Genomic DNA, 24,741 nt, shown 5'->3' with positions numbered 1-24,741 from the left:
CTTGGAAACTAAACAACATATTTCTGAATAATCTATGGATAAAGAGGAAGTCTCAAGTAAAGTTAAAAAAAATACATGGAACTGAATGAAAATAAGTGCAACACATCAAAACTTGTGGGACACAGCTAAGGCAATGCTGAGAGGAAAAGGTATAGCACTAAATACTTACGTTAGGAAAAAGGGGAAAATATCAAAATCAATAATCTAAGCTCAGACCTCAATGAAAAAGAAAATCAAAATAAATCCAAAATGAGAGGAAGGAAGGAAATGATAAATATACAAGCAAAAATCATAGACATAAAAAGCAGTATAATAGTAGAGAAAATCAATAAAACAAAAAGCTGGTTCTTTGGAAAGATCAATAAAATTGACAAACCTCTAGTAAGAATGACGAAGAAAGAGAAGACACAAATTACTAATATCAGGAATGAAAACAGAGGTATCACCACACCCCACAGACATCAAAAGGATAATAAGAAAATAGTATGTTGACTCTATTGTCATAAATTTGACACCAAACAACTAAAACTCAAATAGATGGTTTCAATAGTTCTTTAACTCTTAAGGACACTGAATTTTTTATTTAAAATCTCCTGAAACAGAAATCTCCAGGCCCTGATGCTTTCACTGGATAATTCTACCAGATGGTTAAAGAAGAATTAATTCCAATTCTACAGTCTCTTAGAAAAAATAGAAGAGGAGGGAACACTCCCCAGCTATGAAGTCAGTATCACCCTGATTTCAAAACCAGACAAACATAGTACAAAGAAAAAGAATGAATGAATGAATGAGAGACCAATGAAAAATAATCTCATAAAACTTGGAATAGAGGGGGAACTTCTTCAATTTGATATAGTACATCTACAAGAAACGTCCAGCTAGCCTCATATATAATGGTAAAAGACTGAATGCTTTTTCCCCTCAGATCAGGAACAACAACACAAGGATGCCTAGTCTACTGCAGTAGTACTATAGGTTATAGTCAGGGTAATATAGAAAGGAAATAAAAAAGGCATATATTAAGCAGAAAGGAGGAAAAAAAAACCTCTTCCTATTTGCAGATGACATGATTGTCTAGAGTATCTCAAGAATCGATTTAAGGAAAACCTCTTAGTACCAGTAAGTGAATTCAGCAAGATCTCTGGATACAAGCAACATACAAAATCAATTTTATTATATACTAGCAATGAACAAATGGAAACTGAAATTTAAAATATAATACCACTGAGAGAATGAGAAGACAAGGCACAGACTGGGAGAAAATATTTGCTAAGCACATGTCTGATAAAGATTTGATATCCAGAATATCTAAAATCTCTTAAATCTCAATACTAAGAAAACAACCCAATTAAATAGTGGGCCAATGATCTGAACAGGCATCTCACAAAGGCGATGTCCAGATGGCAAATAAACATATGAAAAGATGTTCAATGTCATTTTCATTAGGGAATTGCAAATTAGAACAACAACAAAATACCACTAAACACCCGTTAGAATGACTAAAATCTAAAACGTTGAGGACACCAAATGCTAGTGAGGATGTGGAGCAATAGGAAGTCTCATTCATGTATGGTGGGAATGCAAGATAGTACAGCCACTTTGGAAGATAGTGTGGTAGTTTCTTTGAAAACTAAACATAGTTTTATCATGTGATCCAGCAATCACACTTCTTTGTATTTACCCACATGAGTTAAAAACTTAAATACATATAAAAATCTGCACACAAATGTTTATAGTAGCTTTGTTCAGAATTGTTAAAACTTGATGTAGGTGAGTGGATAAACAAACTATGGTACATCCATATGATGGAATATTGATATTCAGTGTTAAAGAACTAGAAAACTAAGAAAAGATAAGGGAACAGCTTCAATTTATATTGCTGAGTGAAAGAGGCTAGTCTGAAAAGTTTGCTATTGTATGATTCCAACTATATGATGTCCTGGAAAAGGCAAAACTATGAAGACAGTAAAAGGATGAGGTGGAATGGCTAGAAATACTGAGACTAATGGGGTCCCATGTGGTCTTTCATTTTCTAGGAGGCAAATTCTTAATGATGGGTGTCTGTCCTCAGTAGCAAAAAAGGGAAGGTACTTTCTGAGCCTCTGAATGCATCATGTTCTTAATATTACACCAACTAAGGCATCCATTGGCTTGGGTGATGTTCAAGGCCAGATTTAAGGGCAAGAGAAATAGTCTTCACCTGGGAATGGAGAAGCTGCAAAGTCATATGGAAAGAGGCATGGGTATGAGAAAGAAGTAATTTGTGGCTTTTTTACAGTTTACCATATGGGATGATGGTGAGAATCTTAGCCCATATGAACCATAGGATTCACCATCCAGACACTAAGCATGGCTCTAAGCTCCTTGGTGTTGGAGGTGGCCTTCATCACTGGAAAGAAAATTCTTATCTTTTGTGGCAGGCATCACCTGCTGTAATTTGCCACTTAAATATTATGCCATTTATTAAACTATTGTCTTTCATCTCCAAACCCAAATTTATATGTGCTGCTTTGTGATTCTGGGGGCTAAAGCCCTGCAAATTCCATTTTTTGTCTTGCTAGCAGGTTCCCCATAAGCTCTGCCAGTAGAGACCACCAGAAGGATACTGAAAGGCTGGAGAGGAAGAAATGATACACTCCTTTGGTCTTCTTCTTAGGGACTTCCTCTAAGGTTTTGTTCCAGTGGGCGTCGTTCCAGTACCGTTTTGTCACTCTGTTCATGGAGGTTGTTTCCTGTAGTAGCAGCTGAATCCCATTTGCAGTTCTCCTAGCATCTTCAGGGCCAGTTTCATTAGGCCCTTCAAAGAGAAACCACTAGCAGCCGCTCATCACTCCCTCTTCAGAGAACTGAGTTTGGCCCTCCTCTCAACCCCTTAGTTTTAATAATTTCAACCTCTTCTCTTCACTCACTCAGTCTTTGGAGGGGTTGATACTTATTTGATTACTTAGGGTTCTTTTTGGTTTTTTAGTTAGCTGGTTAGAATTTTTTATACTAGTTAACAACTCTTTATATTAAATTTTCTTTGTGACATTAACTGGTGTAGTTTCTGTTTTCTGCCTGAACCTTGAAGAGGTAGGAAGAGGTAGATAAGGAAAGCTGGCTTGAAGTGTACAAGGCACCACTAGGTTTCTGCCATTAGTTGCCTAATTACAATTATAAAATGTTTAAGACATTGTTTGTCTTATTTTGTGAGGCTAGCCTAACCTTGATAGTGAAACTTGACAAGAATAGTATGAGAAAAGGAAAGTTATAGCCTATCTCTTTAAGATACAGAGATGCAAAGTCAAGGGCAAAGTATTAGCAAGCCAAATCTAGCACTGTGTATAAAAGATATTATTTTATGTCCTGGGCTTGTTTCTGGAGTGCTATGTTGGTTTAATGTAATAAATCAATTAATATATAATTATATAATTACATATTATATAATTAAAAGTAAAAATGATATGATAATCTTAATAGATACAGAAGAATAATTTGATAAAATTCATTATACCTAATGTGAAAATTTTTAGCATACTTAGAAAGAAACATTCTTTATCTGACAACTAATGTCTAAAAAACCTCCAACAAACATCCTTATTAATGGATAAACAATACAAATCTTTTGAGATCAGGGAAAAGATAAAAGTACCTATCATCACTTCTATTCACCATGGCACTGGACTTTCTAGCCAGTGCAATAAAGCAGGAAAAGGAAATAAACAGTACAGGATTGTGAAGGAGGAACTAACAATATTTATTGTTATTCTTCATAGCTGATATGATTGTGATATAGAAAACCCAAAAGAATCAATTGACAAATTATTAAAATTAGTAAAAATTTAACAAGGTTGCTGGAAACCAAAATCAATATGGAAAAATGAACTACATTTCTGTATATTAGCAACAAATAGAAAATACTTTTTTTTAAAGATTTTATTTATTTATTTGACAGAGAGACACAGCCAAAGAGGGAACACAGGCAGGGGGAGTGGGAAAGGGAGAGAGGCAGGCTTCCCGCTGAGCAGGGAGCCCGATGCGGGGCTCGATCCCAGGACCCTGGGATCATGACCTGAGCCAAAGGCAGATGCTTAATGACTGAGCCACCCAGGTGCCCCTAGAAAATACATTTTAAAATACATATCATTTCTGGGGTGCCTGGGTGGCTCTGTTGATTAAGCGTCTAACTCTTGATTTTGGTTCAGGTTGTGATCTCAGGGTTGTGAGATTGAGCCCCGCTTCCGGCTCCACGCTGGGTGTGGAGCCTGCTTAAGATTCTCTCTTTGCCCTTCCCCTCCTCTCTCTCTATGTGTGTGTACATGCGTGCACACACACACACACACACACCATTTCTAAGAGTACCAAAAATATGAATAACCTAGGAACAAATGTAGCTAAAGTTGTATAAAGCCGCTAACCTTAAAGTTAAAAACTTAATTGAACAGTATGAAAAAGGATTTAAATAGACAAGTATTGCATGTTCATGAAATATAACAGTTCTCTAAAAATTAAAGCTTCAATGCAGTCTCAGTCAGCAACTCAACTTAATCTCAACTTAAAAAAAGAAACTTGGGTGGCTCAGTCGGTTAAGCGACTGCCTTCGGCTCAGGTCATGATCCTGGAGTCCCGGGATCAAGTCCCGCATCGGGCTCCCTGCTCAGCGGGGAGTCTGCTTCTCCCTCTGACCCTCCTCCCTCTCATGCTCTCTGTCTCTCATTCTCTCTCTCTCAAATAAATAAATAAAATCTTAAAAAAAAAAAGATTCTTTAAAAAAAAAAAAGAAACTTAAGGACACCTGGGTGGCTTAGTCGGTTAAGCGTCTGCCTTCAGCTCAGGTCATGATCCCAGGGTCCTGGGATCGAGCCCTGCGTGAGGCTCCCTGCTCAGCAGAGAGACTTCTTCCCCCTCTCCTTCTGCCTGCTTCTCCTTCTTCCTCTGCTGTTCCCCCTGCTTGTGCTCTCTCTCTGTGTGTCAAATAAATAAGTAAAATCCTTAAAACAATAAAAAAAGAAAAACGTAGTTGGGACTTACCAGATGTTAAGGTATGTTATTAGGCCATGCTGATCCAGTGTAGTAATGGTACAGATATAAAGAGGCCAATAGAACAAAATAGAAAACCAAGAAATAGAATAACTCATATGTATATATTAGATACATAACAGAAATGGCTTTATAGATCAGTGAGGAAAGGAGAGACTTTCCCGTAAATGGTTTTGGGAAAATTGGTTATTTATATGAAAAAAATAAATGAAGTTGAACCTCTAGCTCATAATATACAAAATAATTCCAGGTAGAACAAAGACCTGAAGATGTAAAAGGAAAGGTAATAAAGCTTTTAGAAAGATATTTTAGAAGATAATTGTGGGAAAATTTCTTAAACAAGGCACAAAAGCACTAACTGTAAGAATAATAAATAGAACTGCATTAAAATTAACAACTTCTATTTATCATGAGATACCATAAAGAGAATGAGAAGAAAGCACATCTCACTGAAAAGATACTTGTAGGGACGCCTGGGTGGCTCAGTCGTTAAGCATCTGCCTTTGGCTCGGGTCATGATCCCAGGGTCCTGGGATCAAGCCCCACATTGGATTCCTTGCTCAGCGGGGAGCCTGCATCTCCCTCTGCCTACTACTCCCCCTGCTTGTGCACTCTCTCTCTCTCTGATAAATAAATAAAATCTTTAAAAAAAAATACTTGTGGGGCGCCTGGGTGGCTCAGTCGTTAAGCGTCTGCCTTCGGCTCGGGTCATGGTCCCGGGGCCCTGGGATCGAGCGCCGCATCGGGCTCCCTGCTCAGCGGGAAGCCTGCTTCTCCCTCTGCCACTCCCCCTGCTTGTGTTCCCTCTCTCACTGCATCTCTCTCTGTCAAGTAAATAAATAAAATCTTTAAAAAAAAAATAAAATAAAAAAAATACTTGTAACACATACTGACAAAAGAGTAATATCCAGAACATATAAAGAATTCTGGCAAATGAATAAGGAAAAGACTAATCCAGTGAGAAAATGGATGATAATTCTCGACCCGTTAAGCAAAAGAGCAAACCCAGTAAACATATGAAAAAATGCTTAACGCCACTTGTAATGAGGTCATTACAAATTAAAACCCTCAAGCGATATCATTGCACACCGAACACCTTATCAACAATTTAAAAAGTTGGCAAAGATGAAGATCATTGGGAACTTTGCTAATGAGAGTGTTAATTGAGACCACCATATTGGAGAAGAGTTGGGTTTACTTGGTTAAGTTGAGCTCACTTGTATACCCAAGACATACCATCCTCACTCCTGGCTACATATACCCTAGAGAAAATCTTGTTTGTGAGTACTAGGAAACATGAACAGGAATGTTCATGCTAGAACTATTGATAATAGCCCCAAACTAGAAATAAATGAATGTCCATCAGCAAAAACTGGTCAATAAAGACTGATATATTCATAAAATGGAATACTACACAACAATGAAAATGACTGGACCATGGCTGCACATGACCGAATTGGTGAATCTTTTAATATTGAGGAACTGAAACAAGCTCTGAAGAGTAAGGATTTTATTAGTATAAAAACAGGCAAAATTAAAATCTTGTTAGGATTAATATGCAGATAGAAAAACTATATGATAAAAAGGTCAGGACAGTAGGAACCTCTTATAGGGCATGAGAAGGAAAGGATGATGGTGGAGTTCAGGACAGGGAGGCATGGGGTGGTTTCTAAGGTGTTGGCAAAGTTCTGCTGCTTAACCTGGTTAGAGGTTATGTGGGTGTTTTTATGATTTTTCTTTCAACTATACATCTGTGTTTACACTGTTCTATATATGCAATATATTTCAGGGTTAAAAAATACATTTTTATCTCTTAAGTATTTAATAAAGCAATTGCAGAAAAAGAAATGTGAACCTGGAACCTATAAAGGTTACTTTTAAATATTGCTCCTTTAGGAAAAAAGTAGTATTTTTGTCCCTTTACTTATATACACAAATGTTGATGTTAAGTATCATTATTAATCAGTGTTAAGTCAGTTCTTCATAGATTTGGCATAGTGTTATATTAAAAATTCATGATTCTAAAATCCTAAAACAGCTATTTTCATGGTTCTCAGAGGCTGAGTTTCACTGGCCAACATATATTTTACTGCAGGTTGTCACCATCATGGACAAGGTTGACCAAAATCCTCGAAAAAGGCTTGTACAGGGCTGAGAATGCCCCAGAATGCATTGCTAGGAGTACCCCTACATTTATAACCCTGAGTGAAACTCCATTTTGCTATTTTAACATTGAAGCTTTGCTTTGGGGAACAAAATTTCCGCATTAAAAAAAAAGCAACAAAACAGCAATTATGTAAATTGAATGGAAGAAAACCAGTAGTGTCCTGTTTGAGGTAATTTTCCTCATAATGAGTGTTGGGGGAAGAGGAGAATGGGAAGGACTGGAGGTTAAAAATGGGAAATTGTGTATGTGTATGTAATAAGCTTGCATAGAAAGCAGATGCACGGTGTGGAAGTCATGTATAGAGGCAATAATCTGTGACAGAAAGATTTACATAATATTCTTTCAGGGCAAGTTCCCCATTTTAAAAAGTGAAATGCAGATGGCAGGCCTGACTGTAATGAATCTAAATCAGGTAAATAATTTGCACTCTCAGATTGTTCCCCCCCACCACCATCCACACTTGGCTAGTGGATCTATTACAGCTTAGAGGGTAAAGAGAACTGAAGTTACCTTGACATGCATGTGTGGCATAAGTGAAAACATTGCATTTCGAAAGGCAAAATGGTCCTGATAGACATTCACAATTTTGATCTTGCAGATCATAATTAATAATTGGTGAATTTATAAGTGGAAGATAAATTTCCCTAAATCACCAAAGGAATGTTGTTTTACACACACACACACACACACACACAAACCTCTCAAAACTGGCTTAGAGGACTCCAGGTTTAATGGGATGCTGATTCTCCCTGCACTAAGTTTGTGCCATAAGATGAACATTATGTTAAACAGATATCAGTAACCCTTTCTCTCTTCTCTTTAACAGTAGATTTCCATTAGGTACTGGGATGCCTTTTGGCGCTAAAGAAGGAAAACCAAGAACACAAGACGCTGTTCACCTTATGTGATGTCACTCACAATTGGATAGGAATGAGATCCAGCTGCCTTATTTCCTTTAAATGTGATGACAATTCCTATATTTTAAGCTTTCCCTGCTTGTATTTATAAACACCTCTCTTGTCTGTAATGCTATTATAACTCATATAATTCTGAGTGACTTTTCCTTCGCTTACAAATTGCAGCTGGAGGTCTTTTTTTGTGTGTGTGGGTGCATCTGATGCAGAGAGGCTAATAGACTTGACTCCAGCAGCCCCTGATACCAGGCCTGTGGTTTCTAACTTTTTATGGTGCAGTAGTCATAAGCTGTTGCAAAGTCTTGACTTGGATACTTAATACCCTGTCTCAATTATGCAATTTTCAATTAACCTACAAACCTCTTAGTTAGTGTAATGCTTAACTAGAGCTAGAGTAATTAACTGCCTATAATTACTGCACAAAGCAATTTAAAATATTGTTTCACATGTGTGGGAATTAAAAAAAAAGTCTTTAAGACTTGGTTTTTTTCTCCTTTGAATATTGTACGTGAATGATATTGTCCGTTGTAGGTACATGGTATTTCTTTTTTGAGGTAAACACAAAATACTGAAAGGGAAGCAAATCGTAGAATGTACCCCAGATACCAGTGTTGTTGTGTGTTTTCAATCTTTTCACTTTTCTTTTAGGTCATCAATGTGGGTACCAGAATAAGATGGGCAAAGGAGAGAATTCTAATGTGGTTTTAAAAAAGCCACACAGTTTATTTGGTGAGGGAGGGTATCTGATTTGCCAAGGCACGTCCCTGTTTCAGATGCAAGCAATCGTCAATTACTGCTGCACATTTATCATCATAAAATGCTTATTGTGACTTTTTTTAAGGAAAGCAAAAATTTATATATGTATACGCACACACACATGCACATAAAGGGCAGAGCAAGGAGCCGTCTCTCAAGGCTAAGCTATTACTTGCCCCTGCTTTGAAGAAAAGGCTTTCTCAATGGGATTATGTCCTATCTCATAACCTATCAGTTGTCTGATCAGAAATTCATAACGCAGCCCATCTATCGCTCAGCTTGGCCAGGGCTGCAGGATGGAATTTAAATAGGCAAATGCCAGACTTGGGTTTTGACATTCTCTCTGTCTCTCTCAATCTTCCTCTTTCTCCGATCTTCCTCCCAGTCATACTCTCTTTTCCTTTTTCTTACCTTTTTTGTTTGTTTGTTTGTTTTTAAATTCCTCCACATACCACCATTTTATATTAGGCATGAACTAACGTGATGCAAAGTTATCAGGAAATGGAGAATGGATGTGAGTGGAAAGGCAGAGGGAGGGAGGATGAACAAGAATGAGATGGGAGGAAATTGTAAATTGTTGCTGTCATACCCTCCTTGGGACAGTAAAACCGGGTTGCTTTTTTTTTTTTTTTTTTCATTTAGAAGGAAGTATTTCAGGATAAATTACCACATATCCTTACTCAACCAGCAAGATGGCTGTGTATGTATGGTTTACATGTGTCTGGATTATACCCCTTCTTTCTGTGTGGCTGGTATGGAGAAAATGCATTTGAATCTGTACCTTGTCAATCTTGGCTTCCTTTGGTCGCATGGCTACCAAGGGTGTCGGTTCTATAGAGTTATAACTTGGTGACATTTAACTTTGGTCTGATAAAGGAGTAATTCAGGTTCTCTCTTCCTTCTCATCTTCTCTAACAACAGTAAAAGTGAATCAGATTTTTCTCTAAGTCCAAAAACCACAGTGGAAGGGAAAACTTGTTTAATTGGTAATACATTAAAACTATCCGTAGAACTTAAATGTGGAAAGTTGAGGACTTTGTGTTCAGGCAGATGGGTGAATGTTAATCACACTGGTGGGGCTCTGCTGCACATGATTAAAAAATGAAAATTTCTGTGAGAAAACTGCCTATTGTCCTGCCTCTCTCCTTTAAAGAAGGTGGGAACATTCATTCAACTTTGTGTCAGATTGCTGGCTTTTAAATGTCCTGCTCTCCTTCTTCTCCCTCCCCAGTATCTTCACTGGGCTAGAAAGTGAATCTTGAACTAGGAGTTTCACTGTGTTTGTGCTAAAATCCCTCTCCTTGTGGCTACTTCTAGAAAATTATACCCCTTGATTTTAATGTTTCTGTCAGTAATGCTTAGTTAAAAAGACACATTTATAAGTAGTTATTTTTTTTTTTGAATCACCATCAATTTACTGGTATTTAAATTTATTTCGGAGGACACACTTCAAATAAATTTTGTCCACATGGGAAAATGTATGGTATGGAGGATATCGCACAATTTGTAACCAATACCCTAGCCTTAATAAAAATGACATTCTGCCCTATAACATACTATTTCTGCCTGGAGAAGCACAGTGTTGCATACCAGAAAATGTTGCATATCAGAAAATGTTGCTAAATATTTCTGTATTTAAAATTATCCCTGCAAATACTACAACCTCCTTACTGTCTTAGGATGTTGAAAACTCATTGGCTTTCACTGATGAGAGCTTTGATAGCCAGAAGCAGAAGGATCAGAGGAGCTAGTCCCATTTGTCCAGTGAAGCTGCTCACTGACTCACCTGGCACAGAGTTTCCTTTGTTGCCATGTTCGTTTTAAATGTCTTCACTAAGTTATAGGCACTTGACCCAGGGAGAATTCAATTAGTGCAGTATTTAGTCCAGTTGCTATAGAAAAAAAATAAATTTAAGCCAAACTCACTGAAGACCCAGAAAAGTCTCCTTCTTTCTGAGGTTTGTATTGGTAAATAAGGGAGCCCTTATATTTATTTACTCTCCTTGGCATTTTCTCCATTGCTTCAGAGTTTGATGAGCATACCCTCCAAGTGTTGCTCTTTTACCGGAAGGTCTAACCGTACATTTCTGGTGGGTCAGTGTGTCTTTTTTTTTTTAGCCAACAGCTTTAATGAGATAGAATTTGCATATTATACCACTCACCGCTTAAAGTGCGTAATTCAGTGATTTCCAACATATTCAAAGTTGTGCAGTCATGATCACAATTAGTTTTAGAACATTTTTATCATCCCCAAAATAAATCCCATACCTATGCAGTCATTCCCGTTTCTTCCCAACTCCCTATACCTTATCCCCATTTCTAGGTTACCACTATTCTACTTTTTGTCTTTATGGATTTGCCTGTTTTGGACATTTCCTATAAATGGAATTACACAATATATTATGCTAATAGAACAGTGTTGGAGGTGGATTGTCCCTCCTCAAGTCCATGGACCCCATTTAAGAGCATCATCTGTTTGGCAGACATTCTTTGTATGATCAGGCAGATTTAGGGGAGAAGAGGTAAAAAGATGTCCCTTGAAGCTGACACCGTGGGTTGCTGTGTCTTCACTGTTCCCAAAATTTTCCTGTTTTCCAATACTATTTCTTTTCTTCCTTAATGCATTTTGGTAAGGGAAAAGACCAGTAGAGTCTACATATTGCTTTCCAAAAAGCAAATATTCATTCAGTAATTGCTGGGATTTACATGTAAGTCATTTATTTGTTACTATAAAATAGAATTGTACAGTCTAAAATAAATTAGGATGGGTCCAAAAGAAATAAAAAATTGTGAATATGACTTTATATCTTAACTGGTTTGCCTTGCAGTTCACCTCTGCTACAAGCCAGGTGAAGACGGATGAAAGTCGTGGCCGTCCCTTAGGATTCTCTTCAAGTCGGTCGGTAGGTAGATAGATGGATAAATAGATAAGTAAAAGCCACAGACAGAGCCCCAAAGATGCTTTTTAGGAACCAAGTGGCCACTGGTCACCTTTTCTCCCTGCCTATTTACACACACATTTTCTTGTCTTCCTGGTAGCTTCCTTTAGGCTGGCTATGTAAGTGCAAGACAGTTTGTCTTACTCTCGTCAAGCTTGATATGTATCCAAGCCTTCCTTTGTGACCCTAATTTTTCCATTTTTAGACCAGAATCTCCCAGCAGCCACATGCAAGTCTGGTATCTTTTGCAGACCTTCTTTGCCCTGCAGGACTTGTGCAAATGCAGCTGACGCATTGGGCCAGTCTTAAGATTGTTTCCCATACCCGCCCTCCCATTTCCTACTTCGGGGTGTCTGACATTCTGAGCTTCCGAGAGACCTCCTTGGAGAGAAGCCCAAGCAGACAACTATGTCTTTCCTCTATGTTTTCTTCCAGAGGGGAGTCACAATACAGTTCAAACACATCAAACTTTCTTAGTTCATGTGGCAACATTTCTAGCCAGGTAATGCATGTTATATTTCAGTGGACCTTTACTGTTCTTGTTTGTTTGTTTGTTTGTTTGTTTGTTTTCCTTTTCTCTATTCCTTCCTTCCTGCTTTGGTTGTTTTCCTTCTTTTTTTTATCTTGGGAAACTTATTTTAAGGGCAACAGAATTTGTTGGAAAACCAATTTTACACACACAGTGATCTTTATCTCTGTATTATTATAAACAAGAAGTACTAGGGATACATGGGACAGAAAGCACACTAAATTTATTTCTCATTTTCAGTTAAATGCCATGATCTAATTCTGTCTTAAGAGTAAGAAGAAATACTGGGTTTTGTGGTGCTGGGGTAGGAATGGGCATATACCTGGGGTACAAAGCTGGCCCTCAGATGTCACCCCTCACTGCCTTGATTTCATAACCTGGGATGCCTGGGCAGCAGGTGAGGCTTGGGGACAACCAGAGCTTCCCTTAAGTAGTAGGTTACAAGCCAAGACTTCAAAAATGGATTTCTCAGTTCATGGACATCCTCATGAGTCATTTCTATCACCAAAAGGGAATACAAACCAGGCTTTTCTCTTTTCTTTTCCACAGTGTCAATTAGGAAATTAAAGCTAAAAATCTAGAAGAAGAAAGAAATTCACATGTGTGACAGAAGCAGAGTATGCAGCTCAAAATTGAACTCCTGAAATTAGGTCAAGTGGGGTTTCTTTGCCTTAGTGAAGAAGTTGTTGATTCAGAGAAGCCTATGAGAGGAGAAGTTTAGCCACACAAGGACTGTCAGGGTTCCCCAGATGTCAGTTGACATGAATTTGTCCTTTGAGATTTAAGTTGATGGTTAGATAACATCCTATAGGAAACCTGAAGATCTCACCAAAAATGCAATTAATTTCTGGGGACTGTGTTTCTGTGGCCCCTCCTGGCTCTAAGTACTTGATTCCAGTGACTTCCAGGTCCCCACAAAAACCGTACTCTATCAAGCTTGTTTTTCACTCCTGGAAGTCTCTGCATTCCATAGCAACCTAATTAGGGAAGTCAGCCCTTACCTTCATTTTCCCCAAACCACTTACATAAGATACGCTTTAGCAACCCACTTGGTTAAAGGTTTAGAGGCAAAAGGAATTTACTTCGCAGTGATACAAGCAACTTTATAATGAATAATCTATTTTTTCAAGGGAATCTTTAGCCTCTTAACTACAGAAACTTGACTACTTTTCTTTGAATCACTCACTTCTTTTTCTATTTGATACTCATTTCTTGTCTCCTTCTCCCACCTCCTGATTTCTATGTTTGTACATGAAAAACAGTTTAGCATTTTCTTTTTGTTGTTTTTATCTTGCAATTTGGCTCATTTTCCACATGTAAAGTGGCATATGAGAGTGTTTCCTATCCGAAGATGGTTTATTCCTGAGCGTGAATGCTACTGCTTGCTGTTAAAAAAAGTCACTCTGTTACATAGCTCTCTGAGGATGATGATGGCAAAACAAAATCAAGCCACTCTTTTTTCCAATAACAACTTTGGAATAATCCTGTCATGTTTTCCTGGGTTGTTCAACTTGTGAACACTCTATATGACATTTATAGTTTTTGTATTGCATCAGTGAGTTGATTTTAAATCACTGAAATCTTTCTGTTTAAATTCTTAAAGTGGAAAAGTAGGGTTTTTCTTTTTTTCCCCTCCAAGAGTAGGAAGCAATTGAAGGCACAAAGAAATAAAAAAAGGAAGGAACTGTTTGAAGTTTCCAGAAGTAAATATGAGAAAGTTGTTTTGGATCCTGCTAATAAATAAAAATGGTGTCTGCTGAAGTCAATATTAAGCATTTCTCAGGCTAGTTATGAAGCTTTACAAATGAATAGGTAAATAAATCCTGGTGATGACAAAAATGAAAGAAAGAAATCCAAACTCATTTGAAATATATTTTGAAACCAAAGTTATTTAAAAAATGAAATTTCAGGGGTGCCTGGGTGGCTCAGTGGACTGGGTGTCCAACTCTTGATTTCAGCTCAGGTCATGATCTCAGGGTTGTGAGATTGAACCCCACATCGGGCTCCATGCTGGGTGTGGAACCTGCTTGAGATTCTCTCTCTCTCTCCCCCCCCCCCCTCTCCCTCCCTCCCTCCCCCTCCCTCTGCTCTCCCCATTCCCTCTCTCTAAAAATATTTTTAAAAAATTTTAAAAATGAAATTTAGAGGACGGTACCCAATATTGCCTGTATAGAGAAGTGATTAATGTCTGAAAATTCACAAAACTTTACAAAAAGATACTGTTTCTTAGCAATTACTAGGTTCCACAAAGCTATTACATGACATAGAAACAATGAGTAAAAGTTTAAAAATTACTATCAGAATTAAATGAAAGCAGATCCTGGGCAAAATTTCTGTTCTGATGAAAATAGATTGTTAGACTCTCTCTGCCTTTTGTGTTTTGGTTTGGTCAACCTGTATCCAAAATTTAGCTTGATGGGTTTCTGATCAAGTAAAAATCCAATGTAGAAAATCAGAATCACAACTTTTTGGAGCCTATAATAATATTTTCATGTGCACTTCATTTTGCTGGCCAGAAGCCTGCTGGTTTTCATCTGTATTTCTCCACTGGTAAAGCTTCATTCCTCCTTGTTTGTAAATCTTGGTAGGAATTACTTGTAGGTTAGCAGAGTTTTCATGATGTCATTAGATATTTCCTGATGATAACTCCTGGACATCTCATACCCACTCTATCTCCACATGAATATTTCAAATTGGTGAGACTGGGAAATACAAGGCTTAATCTCTTGTTCAAACATCTTGAAAGGTCTAGACATTTAATATGTGCACACACTTCTGAGAGGGCTCCAGTGGTGTTGAAAACTAGTTTAGTTTGGCATGCAAAACAGCTGAAGGATCTGTACCCCTGACATAAATATTTCCTACTGTTCAGTGGGGTTTTTTTAGATGGTATCCTGTAAGAGAACATAAAGGGAGTTTCTTGAGAGCTCCAGTGCTTTTAACAGAATAAAACAAGAGAACGAGATTATTTGAGCGCTTATCCTTAAACTGAAAACTATAGCAAAGTTGGTTTGGTAGAAATGTACTATTTCCTGTATTTACAGGAGGCTTTCCGAACCTATGAATATGTTTTCTCTGTGTATGTAGTTGTGCGTGCGTGTGTGTGTGTGTGTGTGTAGGTGTTAATTATTGATGATGGATGTTTGTTTACCTTACAGATTCAATGAGCTAAGTTTTATTTGTGGTTAGGTAAGATACAGAAGCAACAGCAACTACAATACAGATTAAGCAATATCGTATCTGCCATGCCTGGTCCAATATAAATACTTCTAGAGAAAGATGATGGAGTGTCAGTCAATCACAGGAATTTCCCGACTTTAGTGTGAGTGGTGGATACTCATCATTCATCCCTCATGTTTTTTGGTTAGCTGATAGTGACAGAAATATTGGGATTATTCGGCAGCATTATAAAAGACAGAACTCACATCCAGTGTTTTCAGTATTACCCTGCTCACTGAGGATGGCATTCATTCTTTCTTCTCTGCTAGCATCCTTCCTTTTGTAAGTTCAAGGTGGCTTTTTCTTGGCCATACAATGCCCTTCCCCAGCCCTGTGGAGTACATTATTTATCACAATGCACCTGAATGTATCTGTTTGCATGTTGTGTTCCAATGTGGGTAGTTGCGGGGAAGTTTCCATCGTAGTGAATGTGACCATGAGCACCTTCCTTGCAGTTGGTGACCTGTAATTCAAATAAGTCCCGTGACCCATAAGGGAAGCTGCAGGGGAAATCACTCAAGGCAGTCACAGTGTTTTTCCCCGCTGTACCAAAGGGAGATGGGTATACAGTGCCTTTAGCCTCTAGGGCAGTGATTCTTAACTTACTTAGGGTCATGGATTCCTTTGAGAATCTGATGAAAGCTATGTCCATATGCACATGTACACACATATACTCTTACTCTCACACATCTGCATATCCTGTCTCTGCCTTTCTCTCTCTCTCTCTCTCTCACATGCACACCCCCCTCGTTTTATGCAGTATTTCAGAGCATTCTTGTACTCCGTGATGCCCATCAATGATCCTTTTGAGGTTTAAGCATCCAGGTTAAGATGCCCTCAGCTAGAGAACCTAAATACTGAACATTCCGCACACCAAGATAAAAATCCTTCTTTTGATTTGTTATAAAATTGAGTGGCCATAATAAGTGACCATTATACCTTGTGTCTCTGGGGATTTTCCCCCTTCTATATCCTGCCTCTGGGTCTTTTCCATTCATTTTCTGAGTTTTGTCCTCCTGTCCCTTGAAGCTGTGCCCCAATCTGGATATTTGACTCCAGTTTCTATCCACATTTCCTTCTTATTCGCCTTCTCTTCAAGTGAAATTTCTTTTCCATTCCTACTCCACTGTGCTTTTCTCCATCTGTTTCCCACATGCCTTGGTTCCTTTAGGGGACTTGACAAATTAGATGGTGGTACTTGCAGGAAACGGGCTTTAGAACGGGTTACATAATTTTGGTAGCAGTCACTGTGCAGTGTGACAAAAATGTTACGATCCCAGTTTCATTTTGTCAATATCAAAATGCAAAGAAAGAGAACGGGGGAAGATGTGGTGGGGACATTTTACAGGCACACAAGTTTTGATGTAAAACAAAGAATATTGATGTTTTATCAAACAATGTTTAATATTTAATAAGTCACTGTGCTACATGAATTATGATCCTGGAAAATGAGGCACTGACTTTGTTTTCAAGCGTGTTCAATAGGAGCTTTCAGTTTTAGGAGCGAAGGTCTGATTAACTATAGTTGGTCTTTAAGTAATTTAATTCTGTGCCACATTTTAAGTAGGCTCTGTTGAAAGCAATGAAAATGAAAACCAGTGAAGTGTCCATTTCAAAATACATCTTAGAATTAAGCAAGTTAAATCAGTGAAAATCAGTAGAATGTTAGGAGAAGCCAGAAAACTACCTAGCAGGACAGCAGTGAAGGGGTGAATTAACTTTTCAGGCCAGAATCAGTGTATTTCCACTATTGTCCTGGGGCTTTGTGGGTTCACTTGGGTGAAGAATCTGTGTGTGATTTCTTGAATTTAACAATTTGAGGCCACTGCTCTGGTAACACTAGTCTGTGATACCATCTACTTTAGGGCTGGAGTAGGGCAGAACTTGCTTTTTGAACATAAGCTCAACCAGGCCTGAGATCTGGGTATGTGTGGAACTTGCTGAAATGAGGAGACTAGCTCTTGCTGGCTTTCCTGCGAAATGCTTAGGTAGAGTTTCTCTGTTGAGATTTTGGTCAATGACTGTAGTAGGTGATTATGACTCAGTACGTTGAGTTTTGTACATTGTTTTGATAGCATTTATAGCATCCACTATTTAAACAGTTGTTCAAATATTAGGTTAAGGAAATTCTAGATGCACTAAACAGCTTCTCATCAGATATTTATTTTTTAGAAGCCAGGGTCTACCTCAATCTCATGTAATTTAATTGCAGTTCTTGTCCACTAAGAAAAGAAATGACAGGAAATTAAGATGATGTATAACATTAAAGATTTAGGCTAAATATAAGGAGCAGTTCAGTAATAGTTAAAATCACACCAACGTATGAATGGTTGATAGGAACTTCTTTTCCTGGAAGTCTTGAAACCATAACCATGGTTTTTCACTTGCCTGGGATGGTTTAAATGTGGTCCAGCCAAATTCTGGAGAGTTTTTAAGTGAACTTTTCTGAGAATAATTTATTTTAAGGAGTTGAAAATTGATCAAGGCAATAAAGGGGCCTTAGTTACAGATGGCGATTTCTAGGTTGCCTGTGTACATTAAAAAAAATATTTATATTGTTTATGTTGTGCTTACATGAATTCTTAGCAAGTAATTTTATATTTACAAAAGATATGATATAGTATATTAGGCAAGGAGGTAAGAGAAGGAGGCCCGTGCCTGACATGAAAGTATAGTATCATTCATGCTTTTTGCCATCTTTGTAATACTTATAGACATCATATTGTATTTTTCTGCAATTAAAAATCTAATATGTACAACTTTGGTGCAGAGTACAAAACCAAAGAAAGACTTGATCAGACCAGAGAGGGAGCTGTGAGAAGCAAGGGCATTCTCCTGCATTGAGAAAGAGTGAAGATATTTAGATTTTTGCAAACTTCTTAATTAAGATATCAAGTCATCATCACGCTCTACCTGAGAATTCTAAGTAGAGGATGACTCTCTATTAAGTACCCACTTGTACTATGTTACGTTGGTGGATGAACTAACTGGTGACCTGGAAATGGGTAAATTGAGATCTGGTTGTTCTACACTGCAAGGGATGGTATTTAGATGGAAACTTCTTAGAAATTTTTTTTTTAACTGCATATCAACTACAACATTTATCGATAGTTGTCAATACTCAGTTATTTTTGACCTAAACAGTGGCAATTTTGTCTTTCCACCTAATTTTATTTGGTGCGTTTACAAGCTAAAAATGCTGTAGGTTCTTCTTTTAAAGATGGAGGTAATTGGGGCACCTGGGTGACTCAGTTGGTTAAGCATCTGCCTTCATGATTTCAGGGTCCTGGGGATTGAGTCCCACGTTGGGCTCTCTGCTCAGTGGAGAGTCGGCTTCTCCCTCTCACTTTCCCTCTGTGCTCTCCCCCCCCCCCTCTCAAATAAATAAATAAAATCTTAAAAAAGAAAGAGAGCAGGTTTAAAAAATGGAGGTAATAGTTACACTTGCCTTATGAAGTGTTCTCAGGATTAAATGAGATAATACATGCAGCTTGCTTAGGACGATGCTCATGAACTCTTAATAATCACTCTTGTCATTACGATTAAAAAAATAACCTGTTGTATTTTTATGGACAACACTACCACCAAATTTTTTTAAACTTTTTTTTCTCTTCTCTTGGTGGCTTGAAATAACCTAACAGCCACTGGATTATGGATGAAATGTGGCCTGCTTCTGTGTTTTGGTGTAGAGACCATTAACCTAATTTAGCTCTCTATCCTTAATGCTTTGTAAATGTCTTTTACCTATGTAAGTGCTGGTATATATTGAACTGAATTTCTTTGAGCTGCGTTTTCTCTTAAGTTCTAGAGCAGTTTCTAATTGCACCTTATTAAAAAAAAAAAACCTTATTATAAGTATAAATTAATTAGGCATAGGGAGTATATTTTGAGATATTTGCAAAAGGTAGTCATGGTAAGAAAATCTCATAAAATAGTAACTCTGTTATCATTAGATATGCAGAAACCTATAAAATAGGCAAATGGGATTCTTGGGCGCAGAGGGATACAAGGGTGGCTGCTGGTCACACCTGTAGCTGGACAGCTGAGGAATCATGCTACGGATGACTTTTAATTAGTCAGCCTCCAGGAGCTCTTATGGGTTCTCCTTCCGTTCCAGACCTTGTCCGAGAAGAAAAGGCTGCCCGATAGGAAAGGTCTGTGCACGCCCAACTCTTCTCTTAAAGAACCACATCTGGTTCTTGTTAAACTGGTGTATTCTTTTGGACTCCTGGCATCGATGGAAATTATTTTTAGCCATTTTATATGATATATTATTTAAATCTGGACAAACATTAAATTAGGCATTAATTTCCTCTGCATATAGCTTTTATACAGCTGTAAGCCTAAACTAATTTACAGATTACTATATAAAGTTCCTATAAAAACCATTAAAGTTTAAATTAACAACATTAATTTAATGTTCTATGTGATGTTGAAACTAAAGCACTGATGGTGGATTTAGTCAAAGAAAAAATGTATTTTCGTATATGATACTTTACTTATTAAGTTGATTCTTTGGATTTTGAGCCTGATGGGATTATTGTTTTAATAATTTTCAGTGTCGTGGTTATTTTCCCTTTTACACACTGAGTTCATTTTAAATCACTGATCCATCATTTTGATGACCCATTCAATTTGATAGTGGTACTCAAAATACAATATTGAAGTTTAAAAATGTGCTTCAATGAAAAATTCTTCACTATTATTTTCTACACTCCTTGAATATGAGTTTTTGCAAGTTCATATGTATAAATATGGGGGGGTCTCATTTTTAGTTTTAAGTGGAAATATTACAGTGGAACTGTTATGGTAGAAGTTCTTTGGGATTTTAGTATGTGCCATATGTGAGGATTCCAATTTCCCACCGTTTTCCTCCATTTCACTTCCCACAGAACTTTTGCTTCTCCAATGTCCTATGAAGTCTTCGACGAGAACCTATCATTATATATTAAATCGGCCTTTACTTTTTTCTCATTGGATATATTTTTTTAAATTTTATTTTTATTATGTTAGTCACCATACGGTACATCATTTGTTTTTGATGTAATGTTCCATGATTCATTGTTTGCGTGTAACACCCAGTGCTCCATGCAGAACGTGCCTCTTTAATACCCTCTCATTGGATGCTATTAAAGAAACAAGTTAATCTGTCACACTATCATGACGCCAAATCAAAAGCTCAGTTTACGAGGTAACTTAGGCATCTCTTACTCCGTGAAAATGGCTCTCAGTAATCATTGCAAAAAAGAAAGTTTGTCTTTATAGTGTAAAGAATTCTACATGACTGTTATGGTAGACGTGGATGATAATTTTGTATTTTGGACTTTTCAACTTTGTAAAACTTCAGTGTAGCACATGAGTATGTTACTTGAATGAATGCAGTGGGGGACAGGGATAAAGAGAATTGAAATGGAAGTTTCATTGTGCAGTAGATGTTTCTGCTACCCTGACCATATGCAGAGTTGATTTTTCAAAAGAAAGCCATCAAGTATTTGTTACAAAAAATAGTGATTCCCAAAGCATTTTAGAATTGAGATAACATTGCACATTATTTAGTTCAGCACAAGAAACTTCGATAGCTGAACCCGACTAAATTTGTCAATTGATACTTTATACTTAGCTTATTTTATTGCTTATTTTAGTTATTTTCTAAGCTTCTCATAAACACCCTGATTCTGGTAGTAAATTTTTACTCTATGGCATTAATTTGTCTTGAAAACAAACTGTATGTGGGGGTGGCGCGTGTGTGTGTGTGCATGTATTTTAAACAGTAATTTCATTTGAAGGAGCACTCAGAAGTATCTGAAAACCCAAAGGCCAGTGCCAGCTCTGCCATTTACTGACTCAGAAATCTTTGAGAAATCTGGGTCTCTCAGCCTCAATTTCCTTATCTGTAAAGTGGAACTAATATGAATTGATCTGCTTCATCAGGGGGTTAGTTCTGACAGATTTACTGTACTTTGAAAGGGTGAGTCTTATGCATATATAGGTTGTTATTACTCCAGATAGAGATTCCAAATGCTAATCAAAATGGTTTAAAATCTTATGTATTTGCAATCATTAAGATTCTCTAATTCTTTCTCTTCTATTGGACATCTCCACCCCTTATTCCATCCTTCAATTGCATCACTTAAAAAGGTATTATAGACCACATCTCAGCAAACTGCAGGCTGAGTCTGGCCCACCTACCTTGTTTATAAATAAAGTTTTATTGGAACACAGCCATGCTCACTGGTTTAGTATTGTCTATGGCTGATTTTCTACTACAGTGACAGTTGAATAGTTGTGATGAGACTGTGTGGCTTGCAAAACCTAAAATATTTACTCTCTGGCTCTTGACAGAAAAATATTGGTATACTCTGTTACATAACACTAAAAGCCTAGGACCAACTGTAATCCAGCTCTTTCTGAAACCTAAGTTTTTCACAGATGATGTAATTTTGTTTAAGATCCAAACTCTCTCCTGTAAGTGTCCCTGAGTGTCCCCTCTTGGTCGGCAGCAGCCTCACCTCTCCTCTTCTGATCCACGAGTTCAAAGATTGAGGACGTCTTACGATTTTGTTTCTTTTCTTGCTTCTTTCACTGGCTTTTTTCTTTAAAAGAATATTCTCAGTGACTTGAATGATGTTGCTGAAAATTTCATTTAGAAATCTAGGAAATTTTTTTTTTTTTTTTAAAGATTTTATTTATTAGACAGAGAGAGACATGGCCAGAGAGGGAACATAAGCAGGGGGAGTGGGAGAGGGAGAAGCAGGCTTCCCGCGGGGCAGAGAGCCCGATGTGGGGCCCGATCCCAGGACCCTGGGATCATGACCTGAGCCAAAGGCAGACGCCCAACGACTGAGCCACCCAGGCGCCCCAAAAATCTAGGACCTTTTTTTTTTTTTTAAAGATTTATTTATTTTGAGAGAGCGAGAATGAGAGAGAGAGAGAGTACATGAGTGGGGGAGGGTCAGAGGAAGAAGCAGGCTCCTCGCTGAGCAGGAAGCCCGATGCGGGACTCGATCCCGGGACTCCAGGATCATGACCTGAGCCGAAGGCAGTCGCTTAACCGACTGAGCCACCCAGGCGCCCCAAATCTAGGAACTTTTTAAATCCAGTTCATTGCCAGGGTACGCCAGTATATGCAGGCTATTGTCTTACAAGTTTTTAAGATCAAATGGCACACTGAATAAAGTAAATTAGCAACCCAGCAAATAATGTGGAAAGATAAGATACAGTGGATAAGTTCACATTTAAAATGCACTTATGTATTTTTCCTGTTTCCAGATTTTCATTTGTCTAAGTTTTTAGACTTGGTATGTTACATTCATGTGAATTTGGAAGAATCTAGTGGAGTGATAGGGGATTTGGCAGTCTTTGCAAGTTTACTTTCCACTAATTTAGAAAAGTCAGAGGTGTCTCATTTAAAATATAGAATTTTAGAGCTGAAATAGACCTCAGAGATCAGCATTTCCCAACCTCTTTTGACCCATAGACCATTTTCACAGTAATTTATAATCTTGTCAACCCTCTTAGGAATTTTAAAAATCAGTTCATCATTTTTGTGTAGTATATTACGAAGAGATAATTTTAAGTGAAAACTATTTCATCTTAGATTAGTACATTATTAAGGATTATATTATAAATTTTATTTTAAAACCATCATTAATGATGGTAAATATAAACAAATATTGCCTTTTTTTCACTTAATGAGTGATAAATACTTTTTAAATTTACACAGAAGAAATTATGAAAGGAAAAAGTGATTTGTCATAAAAAGGGAAAAATGACATTATTTTCATATGTAATTTTGGAAATGAAAAGTATAAAAGAGGTAAAATTTGCTTTCATAATCTGACTATTGAAATTCTTAGATTTTATACTATGTAAGTTAATTTTGTATAATTTTGTATTTGTGCTTTAAATGATGAAATCAGGGAGATTTGGAGTTTCCCATCTCTAAAGAAATCATAGTGACTGAAAAGTCCCAATTAAAAACCAAATGGGATATCATTGCTTGTATGTATACATATATTGATATATTTTATTTGAACATTTTTCAAGTACTAGACATATTTGCTATTCTATAGAAGAATTTTTGTCAGGTAAATATATCCTGTGAACTTCTTGAGGCAATTTGGCATAATTAATACTATTTTAATCACCTCATGAGCTTCATTTCAACATCTCTTCCCTCTTTTTGGCTTTTGGTATTAAGCAAAGGCCTATGATGTTTATGCATTGAACTCCACAGGACTGTGAACAAGATAACTTAAAGCTCTGTGATGTTGGAGGACCCGTAGTAGCTGACTGTGGGTCTGGGTCCGGAGTGTACTCATCACCACTGATCTTATGCTCATTCTACATATACTTGGAGGCTCTCAAACTCTAACTTAAAAGGAAAGGGAATTTCAATTATTATACATCTTCTGAAGGAATGTAAACAGATCTTATTGACCAGAACCCCATGGGTTGCTCATTTTGTATATGAAGAAAGGGGAACCAAGAGAAGTGAAGTGGTAGTCCCAAGTTCACACAGTAGCCTAATGGCTGTGCCAGGCCTAGAACACAGGACTCCTAACTCTCAGGGCCCCATTCATGTGTTTTGATTGAACCGTTTAGCATCTTGCTACCTGAATGCATGTGAATAAATAATGGTACTGGGTCCTGTACAAAGCACAGGAAGTAGACCTGATTCTGGTTTTTAATTGGTGGCTCACCAATTAATTCACTCCAAAACATGTATTGTGTTCTAAAGCTGTTATGTAGCCAAAGAAGCCTGTCTAATTATTACTTAGACCTCTCTTTTGAAGATGTTGATTCTTAATGGGCCTTCCCTTACGGTATGCCAGTAGTCTGATGGTAATTATTTGTGTATTTGTGTTCAGTCACAGCAAATACCTGATTTGCCATGCAAATCACTTTGTAACAAAGGGTATTGAACCTGAACTAATGAACTACTTATGGCAGCAAGTCATTGATTGAGTTTACAAAATGACAAAGAAATTGGGGAGTACTCTAGTGTAGTAGAATTTCAACATAAACAGATTCTCCCTAAAACATTTTGGAATAATTTATTTAGGTCATTGCTCCAAATTCAGACTGAAGATTAAGAAGGGTCTATTGTAGCATATGATCTCTATTGGTCAGTTCAGTAGAATTCCATTCAAGAGATAAGTGTCCATTTGTAGAGTTGCTTTGATCACAATTGTTTTT

At 37.4% G+C, this 24,741-nt stretch overlaps 1 long non-coding RNA gene across 1 annotated transcript in view; it reads left to right on the top strand.

The window, feature by feature from the left end:
- The window catches only part of LOC118023610, a 298,589-nt gene that overhangs the window by 82,323 nt on the left and 191,525 nt on the right, over positions 1-24,741 (top strand). Inside the window, exon 2 of the long non-coding RNA XR_004682854.1 lies at positions 11,685-11,759. This is a non-coding gene — a long non-coding RNA (uncharacterized LOC118023610). The remainder of the gene's footprint in view (positions 1-11,684; positions 11,760-24,741) is intronic.

Source organism: Mirounga leonina, unplaced genomic scaffold (genome assembly GCF_011800145.1).
Source record: "Mirounga leonina isolate KUSES-001 unplaced genomic scaffold, KU_Mleo_1.0 Mir_180, whole genome shotgun sequence".
Lineage (NCBI taxonomy): Eukaryota > Metazoa > Chordata > Mammalia > Carnivora > Phocidae > Mirounga > Mirounga leonina.
This window is presented reverse-complemented; position numbering and strand designations above follow the sequence as displayed.